The sequence below is a fragment of the Camellia sinensis genome, chromosome 14 (assembly GCF_055761805.1).
Source record: "Camellia sinensis isolate YWXY chromosome 14, ASM5576180v1, whole genome shotgun sequence".
Lineage (NCBI taxonomy): Eukaryota > Viridiplantae > Streptophyta > Magnoliopsida > Ericales > Theaceae > Camellia > Camellia sinensis.
The window spans coordinates 67,978,205-67,991,573 of record NC_138974.1 but is presented as its reverse complement, the minus strand read 5'-3'; the positions used below and the strand labels follow the sequence as shown (position 1 = coordinate 67,991,573).

General features: G+C 36.9%; 1 protein-coding gene and 1 pseudogene across 12 annotated transcripts in view; both read left to right on the top strand.

The window, feature by feature from the left end:
* LOC114290834 (uncharacterized) overlaps positions 1-13,369 on the top strand; it is a 98,554-nt gene that overhangs the window by 3,907 nt on the left and 81,278 nt on the right. For 8 of the 11 annotated variants that reach the window (XM_082904175.1, XM_082904184.1, XM_082904182.1 and 5 more), the window contains exons 2-4: positions 1,316-1,449; positions 6,849-6,924; positions 9,444-9,543. The gene's annotated coding sequence lies outside the window, so the exon portion shown is untranslated. The remainder of the gene's footprint in view (positions 1-1,315; positions 1,450-6,848; positions 6,925-9,443; positions 9,544-13,369) is intronic. The other 3 variants (XM_082904185.1, XM_082904183.1, XM_082904178.1) reach the window with 1 other exon arrangement.
* LOC145806671 (tetraspanin-2 pseudogene) lies at positions 11,193-13,029 on the top strand (annotated as a pseudogene). Its single transcript, XR_014350053.1, has one exon. The product of XR_014350053.1 is annotated as a tetraspanin-2 pseudogene (transcript).

Sequence of the window (13,369 nt, the reverse complement as noted above, 5' to 3'; positions counted from 1 at the left end):
GTTTTTTTTTTTTTTTTTTTTTTTGTGTAAAATTGTGATCGGGGTTGATCCCTGAAATGAATAAAATATGGTTTGGTGTGCAAAGCTATATATATTTTTTATATTTTTGTTTTTGTTGTTTTTGTTTTTGTTTTTGTTTTTGTTTTTGTTTTTTTTTTTTTTTGTTTTTTTGTTTTTTTTTTTTTTTTTTTTGTGTATTGTGAAAAAGGGAACACAAAAAAGATAAGAGAAATAAATAAAAATTCTATTTTGTGGTGAGGGAGTCGGTGAGGGAGGTGTAAAAGGTGATTAAAAGAAATAAATAAAGAAAGTTTAATAAAATATGAGTGAGTGGGTATTCAATCCTGCCAAAAGGAAGAGAGAGAGAGATGGGGTGTCTTGATTGCCTCAGATCAGTTCATGGATTAAAATATGAGTGAGTGGGTGTATGGTGATAGTGGAATAAAATATGAGTGAGTGGGTCTTCAAGTCTGCCAAAAAGAAGATGCTTATCACAGAGCATTATTGATTGCACCAGACAATAACAAGATGTGCAATTTGGGTATTTGCTTGATGAAGCAAGGGAGAATTGCCGAAGCGAAGGAGACTCTTCGGAGAGTAAAACCAGCAGCCATGGATGGCCCAAGAGGTGTGGACTCCCACCTCAAGGCCTATGAGAGGGCACAGCAAATGCTTCGAGATTTGGAGTCTGAAATGATGAATAAGAGCGGTGGAGATAGAGAGATGTGATGGAGGCTTTTCGTCTTCTGGAAGTTGCATTGCAACAGTCTGCAACAGATCACTCCACTGGAACCATTGGTATGGATCTCATTACAACTGGGGTCTCTGCAAGTGAAAGGATGAGAAGGGAAAATCTGTTATCCGCAACTCGCAACATAAGTATGGAGAAGATGCAGATTGGAGGGGCCTCTACTCGGTTCTTGGAGTTACTGGAAGAGTTGGTGTCAATTCGAGCTAGCAGTGGTTTGAGTTGCTGCAGTGGTTATTGGCGGTGATTGGAGAGGAGGTATGTGTTGAGGTCCGGCGGGCGGCCAAGGCGAGACTGCCGCCCGCCGGTGAAGCAAAATTACTAGCTTCTTAACCTTGCTCTGATACCATGTTTAAATTTAATGTATAAAGAGAATTGTATTATTGATTGATATATGTTGTTGTGTGTATTACAAATGGTGAGTGGCTCATTATATAGGAGAGGGTGAGTGTAGTAGGTGAGGAGTAGGTGGTGGTAGGTGATGGTAAATTGGTGGTAGGTGATGGTAAATTTTAACACATTGAAACCTCAAAAATGATGCAACACATGTGGACTTGTTATGTGCAGGAGCTACTCAAAGATGAATCTTCTATGACATCCGCAAAAGAGAATAACAACCCAGGAGTGTTTCCGAACAACCAAAATTGAAAGGAATTGAGCATGAGGGACTTGTGCAGTATTGAAACTCAACATTCTCAAAGGTTCTATTTCTCTCCCTCAGTTTACACTATGTAAGGCTAAGAGGGTCTGGTGGCCAAGCTTGTTTATATCTCCTAGTGCCACAATGATTCCAATAGCCCAAAAAATTCATGACCTGGTAGGGCCTGACCCATTGCATTATGGAAATGGAGAAATAGGCCTTTAACACTTGTGTTGCTGACTTTGATTGTTCGCTGAAACTTTCGTGCTCTCAAATTGAATTTAGGTAACTAAAATGGAGTGTCAACAGTGTTATCCTTGTACATGAAGCTGACTGCCAAATAATTGTTAAGAGCTTTATCTCGATGAAGACTAGCCAAACAAAATCTTGTTAATGCATGTTGCAAGAGTACTAAGGCCCACGATGAATTTAATTACGGTTAATTACACCGACACCCCCTCAACTTTTAACGAATAACAATTTACTTTCGTCATCTATAAACCTGTACATATGGACCCCCTCAACTTTGAAACTTGTACAATTACACCCTTTTTGAAAGTATACATTTTCATAGTTGAAGGGGTCAAAATAGTTTTTGCTAATTGTTGGAGGGGGTGTTGGATTTAATTACCACACATGTGCATTACTGCTTGAAGCATGGGAAGTAAATTCCCCTTCAATGTTTAGCAACAATCACATGTAAACTGATGCATTGTGGACTGTACTCTTCTCTAAATCATCACGTTAATTGATATGTTTTTCCTACAAAAATAATTTAATTCATTAAACTCAATAAATATAAATTTTGGGAATTAACATGATAAAGATTACCCCAATGCTAAGAAGCATAGACACATAAGACGTCAACATGTTGTGTCTGACATTTATACGAAATGACACGGCAATCATTGAACACTTCCTAACACTTGGGCCACACATGAAAAACATGTACACGTTTGAATAAATAATTTGGAACTCAATCATAAAATAAAAACAATGTAAATTTATACCCATTCTCGTCATTTAGACTTTAAAAGTTATTATCTTTTATTTAAATATTCATATTTATGACATAATATTTATTTATTTTTATATATGATATATAATAAATATGTAAAACCCTATATTTTGCACGTTTCTCCCACATGTCGTGTCCATCATTGTTTAAAAATTTTCATGTCAATGTGTCGGTGTCGTGTCCATACGTGTTCGTGCTTCTTGGCCCCAATGCAAGGATAAGTTGAGCACCAGATGGGTAGAAGTCACTATTTTAGACTACTTAAAAAAGTTTTATTTTTAATTTGGACTAGGTCTTTCAACCTAGTTGTGGCCCGAGTTGCCCAACAATAATAAAAGCACATTCTAAAAACGTATTTTAACCTAGTTGTGTCTTGAGTTGCCCAACAATAATGAAAGAGCATTCTTGGACATTGTTCCATAACCATTAGATCAAATCGAGGCTATTTTTTATGTGCGCTTGGGGGAGTTGTCATCTGAAGTGACATGCTGTGCCATGAGCCCAAAAACCATGGGTTGGTTCCCCCCCCCCCCCACCCCACACACACACACACACACACACACCCCCCCCAAAAAAAACTATGGGCTGTTTTGCCAAAACCACGTGATAGTTTGGCCAAAACCACTAGCTAGTTTCTTAAAAACCATGGGCTTGATTCTTTGAGATTGGGGGTTTTTAGGAGGCTGATTTTTGTATATCATTAATTTACTGGCCCTAGTTGTTTTTTCCTATGCTTGGCCTCGTTCTGAACTTTTTTAGATCTACTCGGTAGATTATGTTTTGTGTAGAAGCTAGATGTGTGTTACCCTCTTCATAGGATGTGTTGCCTTAGGGAGTGTAACGAGCTTCACTGTAATAACTAATTTTTTTAGTGTAGAAATTATGATTTACCTACCCAAAAACAAAAAACCTCATCCAAACCCCAACCCTAATCTAAGACTATAATGCCATGACCTCTATGGCTTAGTGACATGAAACATCTTGGTCATAGAAAGACCTTGAGAAGTTTTGATGCCCTGAATCTCTATTTATGCATTCTAGGAAGCAAGAAATCAGAGGTTTTGACCTTAATCACCTCTAAAGCTGTAGTGGATTTCCAAACTAAGTTGTGGCATCAAATCTTTTTCTAACCTTCCTAAGGGTATGCTAACTTAACTTGTGTTTTAATTGCTGCGTGTGATTAGCTCTACCATCTATTTAATAATTTTATATTCAATTTGATTATATCATTTCTTGCTTCTACTTCAATTCATGGAGTTAGCAACCTTGCTTTTTGTTGCCATCTTTGCTCCAAATCACGAGGCAGAGGATTCATCTATATGCTTTCCCTTCAATTCAATCCATGAGTCTGAAGGACCTCTTATTTGCTTTAATCATCGGTTATGGAAACATATCTTTGGTACTAATTAAAAATAAATAAAAACAAATCTTTGGTTGCAATTTAGTTGCTAATAATGTTTATTAATGTGTCACACAAAGGTTGGGATTAGTCTGCACAATTCATCTAATCTTTGTGTCTCTCCTTTGCTCATAAGAGATGGGGCCATTTTTTACATCTATATCATTTAATTTTATCTTTCTACATTCAAGTAATTATATTTTATTGTGCCTTGTTATTATACCATTTTTATATGGTGTGATTTGCTTGTATCGATAAAAATAATTACTTGGAAATTCTAGGATAATCTAAGTTCTCGATTTGTTCTAAAGTAGAGAACAAGAATTTGCACAGGTTGGGTGCATAACCCTTTCTACTTTTGGTTATTTCTCGAACCACAACTTTATTCCGTGATCTTTAGAGATGAGTTTACACGTAGATCCTAAGAAACATGGGATCCTAAGAAACATGGATACCTTGACATGGAAAATTTTCAAAATATGTAGGACATGACACATGCAGGAAACGTGCAAAGTATATACTTTTATATTTATTTAATGTCATATGTAAGGATAAATGATTGTTATATGTCCTATATGTATTTGAATCGAAGATAGTAATTTTTAAAGTCTAAAGGAGGATAATATTTACAATTTTACATAATTTTTGTTTTATCATTGGAAAAAAATAGTGAAAAATCCTTGGGGAAGTAAATTCTACGTCCACCCAAATAAATTCTAATGCATGAGATCCCTCATTTTAGATTTAATTACCTTGCTTGGTTTCCAGTTTTCCAAAACACTTTTCAGAAAATTCTACTTTCTTATTTTCCGTGTTTTTTTGTTTTTACTGAATTTTTAAAATATTTTAAGCAATTTTTTTTACGTTTTAGACACACCTAATATAAATACACCTAAAAAGTAAAAAAATTGTAAAAAAAATCTTTTAAAAATTCACTAAATACCAAAAATACAAAAAAAATACAAGAATTCAGTACATTTTTTGTATTTTTATGTATTTATTAATTTTTTAAAATATTTTTTTACAAATTTTACTTTTTAGATATATCTAAGTAAGGTGCATCTAAAAAAGTAAAAAAAATGTTTAAAATTTAAAAAATATTCACTAAAAACAAAAATCAAAAAAATCAATTTTTAAAAAATTTAATCTAAAAAACTCAAACCAAACACAATAAATGGTATTTGGAAGACACGTGTGGGGAAGTAAGGACTGGTTTGGCAAGTTTAAAAAAAGCCAAAAAGCCAAAAAGTCACTATCCTATTTAAGTCACATTATCTTATTTAAGTCACATCACCTCTCTAACACATCACTTCAAACTCAACCCAAATCCAACCCATATTTCATAAAAAGTCAAAAAGTGCACTTATTTAGATCATCCCAAACAACCCTTAAATTTAATGACAAATTTTTTCCTTCTGGTTGTACAGTCCTCCAGTTCTTTCTTTCTTGTTCTCGCTCTCTCTCTCTGACACAATTTTGTGTTTGATTGTCTCCACCGAGAAAGGATCCTCTAGAGTTTTTTTTTCCTAAAGTTTCCTAGAGTGGTGCATTGTGTGGTTGAGATTTAATGACAAGTCACATCAATTTTTCAACATTAAATCTCAACCACACAATACACCACTTTAGGAAACTTTAAGAAAAAAATACTCTAGAGGATCCTTGGTGGTCTCCACCATCGTGTGTGTGTGTGTGTGTGTGTGTGTGTGAGAGAGAGAGAGAGAGAGAGAGAGAGAGAGAGAGATGGGAGACACAATCTAGTGTTAGATTATATCCATCATCTGCCGATCTCAGATCTAACATCTGCGACCATTGCCCTCACCGTTAACCACTGCTATCTGATAGCTGTTATCGACGAACTCAAATATGAGACCAACGACCTCACATCGGAGATCGGAAACCTCAGATCTGTGAGAAGAAGGCCACCAAAGTTGCCTCGTCTTTCTCCAACACCATTGCCAATCATTCAAATTTTTGTCGTCCACCATCACTTTGTCTCTTGCCGCTCATCGTCTCCACCATCCTCTCTCTCTCTCTCTCTCTCTCAGACACAACCTAGTGTTTGATCATTTCCACCATCCACCGATCCACCGATCTTAGATCTAACATTATTGACCATTGCCTTCATCGTTAACCACCGCCATCTCAGATCTGCTACTGACAAACTCAAATCTGAGACCAACAACCTCAAATCCGAGATCAAAAACCTCAGATCTGTGAGAAGAAGGCGACTGAAGTTGCCTTATCTCTCTCTCCATCCTCTCTCTCCAACACCATTGCCATCGTTTCATATTTACTGTCGACAACAACCACTTTGTCTCTCTCCGTTTTCTCTCCATTTCTCTTGGTATGCTAGGATTTATTTATTTTTGTTAGGATCAATTTGAAGATTGAGGTTGAAATTTGAAACAAATAAGTTGTTTTAGTGTTTTAATTTACAATTTAATTGTTTAGTAGTAGATAGTAAAATTTTACTCTGTTAACATTATTTATTCAATGTTTTGATAAATTTTTTGTTTAATATTTCTACTAATAATGATAAAATCATAGTTTATTTATCCCAAAAAAAATAATAATGATAAAATCATAGTAAATGTGGTGGTTGGTAACAGTGATGGTGAAAATTTAATGTTTAAACATGCTAAATTCAGACAGTAAAATTTTACTTTTATCAGTAAAATTTTATTTTCATGTAAAAACAATGCATAATTAATACATATTATTGCGTGTTTGGGAGGAAAAAGATTGGGTACACACCTAACCTTTGACATAGTGCATAAAGTGATTGTCTTGAGACTTGAACCTATAACCTCAAGGTTTTATTTTGATGTATAGCGCAAAATTTTAATGTTAACAAAATAATGAATTTTGAATAATTTTTGATTAGTTGTTACAAGCCACTATTTTCACATTAGTTTTCTTCGTAATTATTGTTTCTGACTGGAATATTAGTTTTTATAGATTGTGGTTTTCTGTCTATGGAAGTATAATAATTCTTTTTTTATATCTCTATCAGTGTTCTTAACAAGAACTTTTGCTATTTCAGAGGTTCATACGTAGTGAGATGATCAAGGATGTTTGTACTTTTGGAGGTAGCACATCAGCAATTTGTTTTTACTAAGGTACATTCTTACCCAATCTTTATCTAGTTGTAAAGTGAATTGCTTCTAGAGCTTCTTGAGCAGATAAGAAATTTCTCTCTTTCTTCAATTCTTTGGGTAAATTACACTTTGCCCCCCTAAAGTTTTACCAGTTTCCCATTTTGGCCCTTTAAGTTTTATTTTTCCCACTTTGACTCCTTATGTTTGAAATTCTTCCCACTTTACTCTTAGACTAACTTCCATCTAAAAAACTAACGGAACCTGCCATGTCAGCGACACATCAGCTTCATGTCGATTTCAAAATTTAAGTTTCTTATCCCATTTTGGACCCTTAAGTTTAAGATGTTTCCCATATTAACCCTTTAACTATAGGATCTTTATTAAATTACACCAACTTCTGGAGGGGATTTTTCCTGCCAAAACTAAGGGCCATCTTATTTATATAAGGTCAAATTGTGTATTTTTTTTAAAAAAATTCTAATAGTTTTAAAATATTTAGATGCACAAAATTTAAATATTTGTGAATAAAATTTTAACCAATTCACTAAAGATGCAAAAAATAAAAAATAGAAAACAAAAAAAAATGGAATTTAACAACTGGAATTGAAGGTCAAAACCAATCATATCCATATCTCTAACTTGTCATGCAAATCATAAACACAATAAAGTATGCTACTGTTTGTTCAAAAAGAAGCTACCCAATTCCAAATAGAGTACCAAGCCTTAAAATATATCCAAGTCTGAAAAAGCTAGGTAAAGAAAACAAACAAATCATGGCTAATTGGATCTAGGGCCCCACTGGCATTGCCCATTGACAATATACATTCTTCCAACAATAGGAGGTCTCAAGGGTGGATGGGTTGTGTAGTCCTCATTGGTAACCCTGTTGCAGGTGCTCTAAATTGTGTACGAGATGGACCTCTAAATGATGTAGGAGCAAGATCTCTAACTGAAGTTGAAGCAGAGCCTCTAATTAGAGCAGGTCCTCTCAATGGAGTTGGGCCTCTAACTGTTGTAGATCCTCTTACTGATGTAGAACCTCTGACTGTTGCATGCCTTCTAACTTTAGGTGATGATGCTTGCATAAAACCTAGTGGAGCTGAATTGATGTTAGAGCTGATTGAGCTCTGTTGTGAATTGCTTGTTTGTTGCTCGCATTGTTGCTTCACATAAACCAATTGTTAAAAAATATTAAACAATGTTAGAAAATATTGAACCATGTTAGAAAATATTATACCTTGTCTCTAGCATTCATTTTTCTACTTTCCCCTTGTGCACTTGTTTCAGATTTACATGTTCTCTTGTTGTGACCTGCACCAATACATTGGTGGCTTCTTAGCCAACCACTTAAAAGCCTCCTCATCATAATCTTGAAGCTTTTCTATAAGAGCTTGAAACCTACCCATGTGACTTGCCTTTGCTATATTCCACATCCTATCTTTAAATGCCTTACCAGTGTGACCAGCACCTTTGAAGTTGTTGTGCAAATGCCTAAAACAATGCCTATGTTCCACACCTGGTAGTAACTCTACAGTTGCAACCTCTAACCCCTGTATAAAACACAAAACAAATATCAAAATCTATTATGTCAAAGTGTGTGATGTAAACAAAAAAAAGTACAAAACTTACCTTCTGCTTGTCTGTAATTAAGGTCCAGTTTTGTTGCTCTATTATACCAACATCTTGGATCAAACTCTGAATAAACCACTTCTAGCTACAGGTGCACTCCACCTCAACCATGGCATATGCAATAGGAAAAATTTGGTTATTGGCATCAATGGAAATAGCTGTGAGCAATTGGCCCCCATGTGGCCCCTTCAAGTGACACCCATCAAGCCCAATTACAGGCCTACATCCCTCCATGAATCCCCTCTTGCATGCTTCAAAACAAATATAAATTTTGTCGAACATATCGTCTTCCCCCCCTTTAATTGAAGGCTTTAAGTCTACAAAGATTGTGGTGCCTGGATTACTTCTCTTCACTTCTTCACAATAGTCCCATATTTTACCAAATTGATCTGTAATGGAGTATTTCGACTCTTTCTTCAACAGTCCCTGCCATTGCTGCCCTCAAAATAAAGAACTCGAACTGTTGATGATTCTTTCTTCGATCGGGGTTTGATTCACTCCTTCAATCTCAATTTTGACCCTTCATCTTCTCTTTCTCTCGTTCTTTTTTCTTTACTTGGGTTTGAAGCAAATAAGCCCTAAAATAATTGGGGTTCCCTACGTGTGCATAGCACATATACAATTTTGTTTTAAAAAAATAATTTTTCATTCTTATTTTACAAGTAAGTTGCTCACTTGGCAGATTCTGTTAGTTTTTTGGATGGAAGTTAGTCTAGGAGTAAAGTGAGAAGGATTTCAAACATGAAGGGCCAAAGTGGGAAATGGGTGAAACTTTAAGGGGGCAAAGTGTAATTTACCCCAGTTCTTTTGTATATTTTTATTACTATGCATATGTTCTTAGTATTGGCTCAAAAGACAAATGAACCTTGCTTTTTCTTTTCTTATACTATTCTTTATTTTTTGACCTATAGTTTACTGGCCGTCAAATGTTCACAAGTGATGAGAAATCTTATGAAGAAAAGGATGAGGTCGTTGTTCATAGCATTTCAGTGAAGATCTTCGAGTTTTCAGGTGAGACGTGAAGCACTCCAATTTGAAATGGCTTACCTTGTGTGTTAGAACTTTTGATTTTGTTAGTACACATAAGACCTTGGCTAAAAAATTGATACGTTATGAATATTTTTCTGTGGCATATCTCTCTCTCTCCCAATTAGGCATGATGTTCATCCCAAAAATTTATTATAACTAACGACTTTAGTCAAAAGGCGAAAAGGATCTTTTTCATTTATTTGTAGCAAAAGAACAACTTTGTGACTCTTAGCCCAGAGGTAAGATCAGTTATTTTCAATCAAACAAAAAAATATGGATCTTTGTTGTTTAATGATGTGAGTTTCCTTAGGAGAATGTATTTCCACCCCACTCAAAATGTTACTCAAGCAGTTAATATATGCTTAGATGATTTGTATCTTGTGGATATAACAATCTTCTCTATTAGAGAAAAAAGAGAAAACGAGCAGGAGGGAAAAAGAAAAGGAAGAACGACTCTAATAAAGGAAGTTTGAAAACATTGAGATTGCAAGGGAACAAAAGATGGAAATGAAATCCAAAGCAGATAGCAAGAGAAGTTCAAAATTGTAAAAAGATAGCAAATTTACTTGGTGAAAGTAATAGTGCATCTAGTGAGGATATTGTCCTTAATGAGGGCTGAATGAAAATATTAATTCTTTTCAAATTTTCAATATTTTCCCTGACCACTTTGCTCACAACCTTGATATCAGGGTCTTATTTCCCTTTATTGTCTTCTTGTCTAGCCCAAAAGGAAAAAAAAAACATGGAAAAGCATTTCTTCTATTTTTATCAATTCTCAAAATTGGAAATCCGCATTAATTGAGCTCAATATAGGTTAGACCATAAATGGCAATTGCTTTTCACATTGGTATCTATTATCACTGGGATTGTTTCAATGCTTCCCTTTTTCATGCTTGCTTTACATGTGCCACATGTTGTGCACCTGCACTCCCTTGCTTTATTATTCTTTTTTCCCACTGGATTTTAGCATTCATGAATCTTAAAATGGAAGTTATTTGAAGTATTGGACAAGTTGGTAGAGTCCAATTTACTGTAAATATTCGGTCCCCGGCCCTTTTTTTCTAAACAAAGAAGGGGGAAAAAAGGATTCAATATTATAGTTGTTCATGCCATTTATTCAATAGAAAAAAAAAAGGGGAAAGGTTGTTATATTTGCAGTAGATTGTGTACACAGCATTTACAGTTCTAGAGCAAATGAACGGATGGCAGTGATTATCTACATATTCACCCCAGGTTCCTTCATTCAAATGCCACTTCACATAAATGGCCTTTTGGTGCCATAGCAGAGTTGCTTGATAATGCTGTTGATGAGAAATTACATTCAAATTGATTATGCTTTTGAGTATGATTGGACACAAGGAGGCTTTTGCAATGAGGGCGTATCGGGAGCTATCCTCAGAACTGAGGATTGAACAGAAGATTATTGTTATAGAGTTTGATGAAAATTCTAGAGGGAGCATAGTGGAGATTATAGAGAGGAATAGAGTGCAAAGTTTCTCGTTGAAGATCGATTTGGGAGGAGTGAGCTGGGCTGTCCAAGTGCTTCAGCAGTTGGGGTCGTGCTACAAAGGAGGATCTTTTTTTAGTAAGTATCATAGCAGCTCTGCTGTTTTCTGTTTACAGAAGTGTTAGAATTTATCTCCACCTACCACCTCCACTATCACACACTCCACACCTACCACCTCCACTATCACACACTCCTACACCTACTACCACATTTTCTTCTATATATAGGAATCCTTGTAATTGTAATCTATATCAAATACAACAATCAATAATACAGTATTTTTAATATGGTATCAGAGCAATAAGATTTAGGTCTGTATTTTCTTTCTCACCGGCGGGCAGCCGGCCGGCAACTTTGCCTTCGCTGCCCGCTGGAATTTTCTACACATACCTTGATCACTCTGCATGTGCTTCCTCACCAGTCTGCACTTTCTCTCTCTAAACCACCATAACCATGGCAGTGAGCAACAACATAACGTCAGTCCTGAACTTCATAGCCTTCCTCTCCTCCATCCCAATAATCGCCTCGGGAGTCTGGCTCGCCTCCAAGCCAGACAACGAGTGCATCCACTGGATCCGATGGCCACTCGTCTTCCTCGGCATCTCCATCCTTCTAGTCTCCCTCACCGGCTTCGTAGGCTCCTACTGGAACAAAGAATGCCTCCTCGCCTTCTACCTCATCTGTATGGCGGTTCTCATCGGGGCCCTCCTCATCATCCTCGTCCTCGCCTTCGTCGTCACTCATCCCGACGGCTCTTACTCTGTCGATGGCCGTGCTTTCCGCGAGTACCGTCTCGGCGGATTCTCGGCCTGGCTCAGAAATCACATCACCAATTCGGACAATTGGGGGAAAATTAGGGCTTGTCTCGCTGAGTCCAATTTTTGTGCTAAGCTCGATCGGGAGTATATCTCTGCTGACCAGTTCTTCGCGTCTCGTAGTATCTCTCCTCTTCAGTCAGGATGTTGCAAGCCTCCAACAATCTGTGGGTACCAGTATGTGAACCCAACAATGTGGATTAACCCGGTTAACACACTCTCGGATCCGGATTGCTCTATCTGGAACAATGACCAGAGCCAATTGTGCTATAGTTATGATTCTTGCAAAGCTGGTCTGCTTGGGAACCTCAGAAAAGAATGGAGGAGAGTTAATGTGATCTTGATTATTGCAGTTGTTGTTCTAATCTGGGTTTATCTCATTGCTTGCAGTGCGTTCAAGAACGCCCAAACAGAGGATCTCTTCCGCCGATACAAACAGGGTTGGGTTTGATCTTATTCCCAAATACACCCAGATACACACCATACACTCACTTCCCTTGGTCTCCCACATGCACTTTTTTATCACCCCACTACCTCTCTCTCTGGTCCCTTTTTCTCTCCCCCATGCTCCCTTTTAATCATCTCCATCTTTTTTCTTAATTTATTCCAACCCCACTCCACTTTCTCTTATTTTAATATCTTTATATATATATATATATATCTCTATGTTTATTTTCATATCTTGCACAGACCATCATCCTCTTCTCTTTCTCGAGGGGACACAGCATGCTTTTAAAGAATAAAAGTGACACACAACACACACATTTCTTCTTTCTTCTTTCTTTATTTTATTTATTTATTATTTTTTTTTTTCATTACAAAAAAAAAAAAAAAAAAAAAAAAAACATAAGAGGAAGAAGAACTGCACACCAACTTATTCATGTCGGGGCTCACCCCGATCACCATTTTACACCAAAAAAAAAAAAAAAAAAAAAAAAAAAAAACAAACAAACAAACCAACACAACTCGGCACAGTGGGATTTTTCTTCTCTACTCTGCAGCCGGTCTCTTCTTCTTGCCTCCGTCTTGGACAGTCCTTGACGGTGCTGCCTCCGTGTTTCCCACTCCACTGGGCATGATCACTACTCCCTGCTCCTCCACTGCAGCATATGGCGGACCTCCAAAACGGAACATCACGGTGGCCTTCCGCTTCAGCTCCTTATTTTCCGCCTTTAGCACGCTTATCTCTGCTCGCGCATCCTTATACATGCGTTGGAGCAGAGCCAGCTGGGAGTTTAAATGCTGCACCTCATTTGTCCTACTCTGCAGCCGGTTCGACAGGTTTGTGACCGCCGTCATGCTTTCCACACATGCCTTCAAAGTATACTGATTGGCCTCCACATCCGACTGCCCTGCCATTCTTTGCTCCACCGACCGCATCGGAAAGTTCAACGGCGCAAACTCCGGGGCGCTTGGTTGAGGTTCCAGTGCCACCGCACCAGTTCTCTCTCTCGTTGACTCGTTGAGGTCGGGAAAGAGGGTGAGC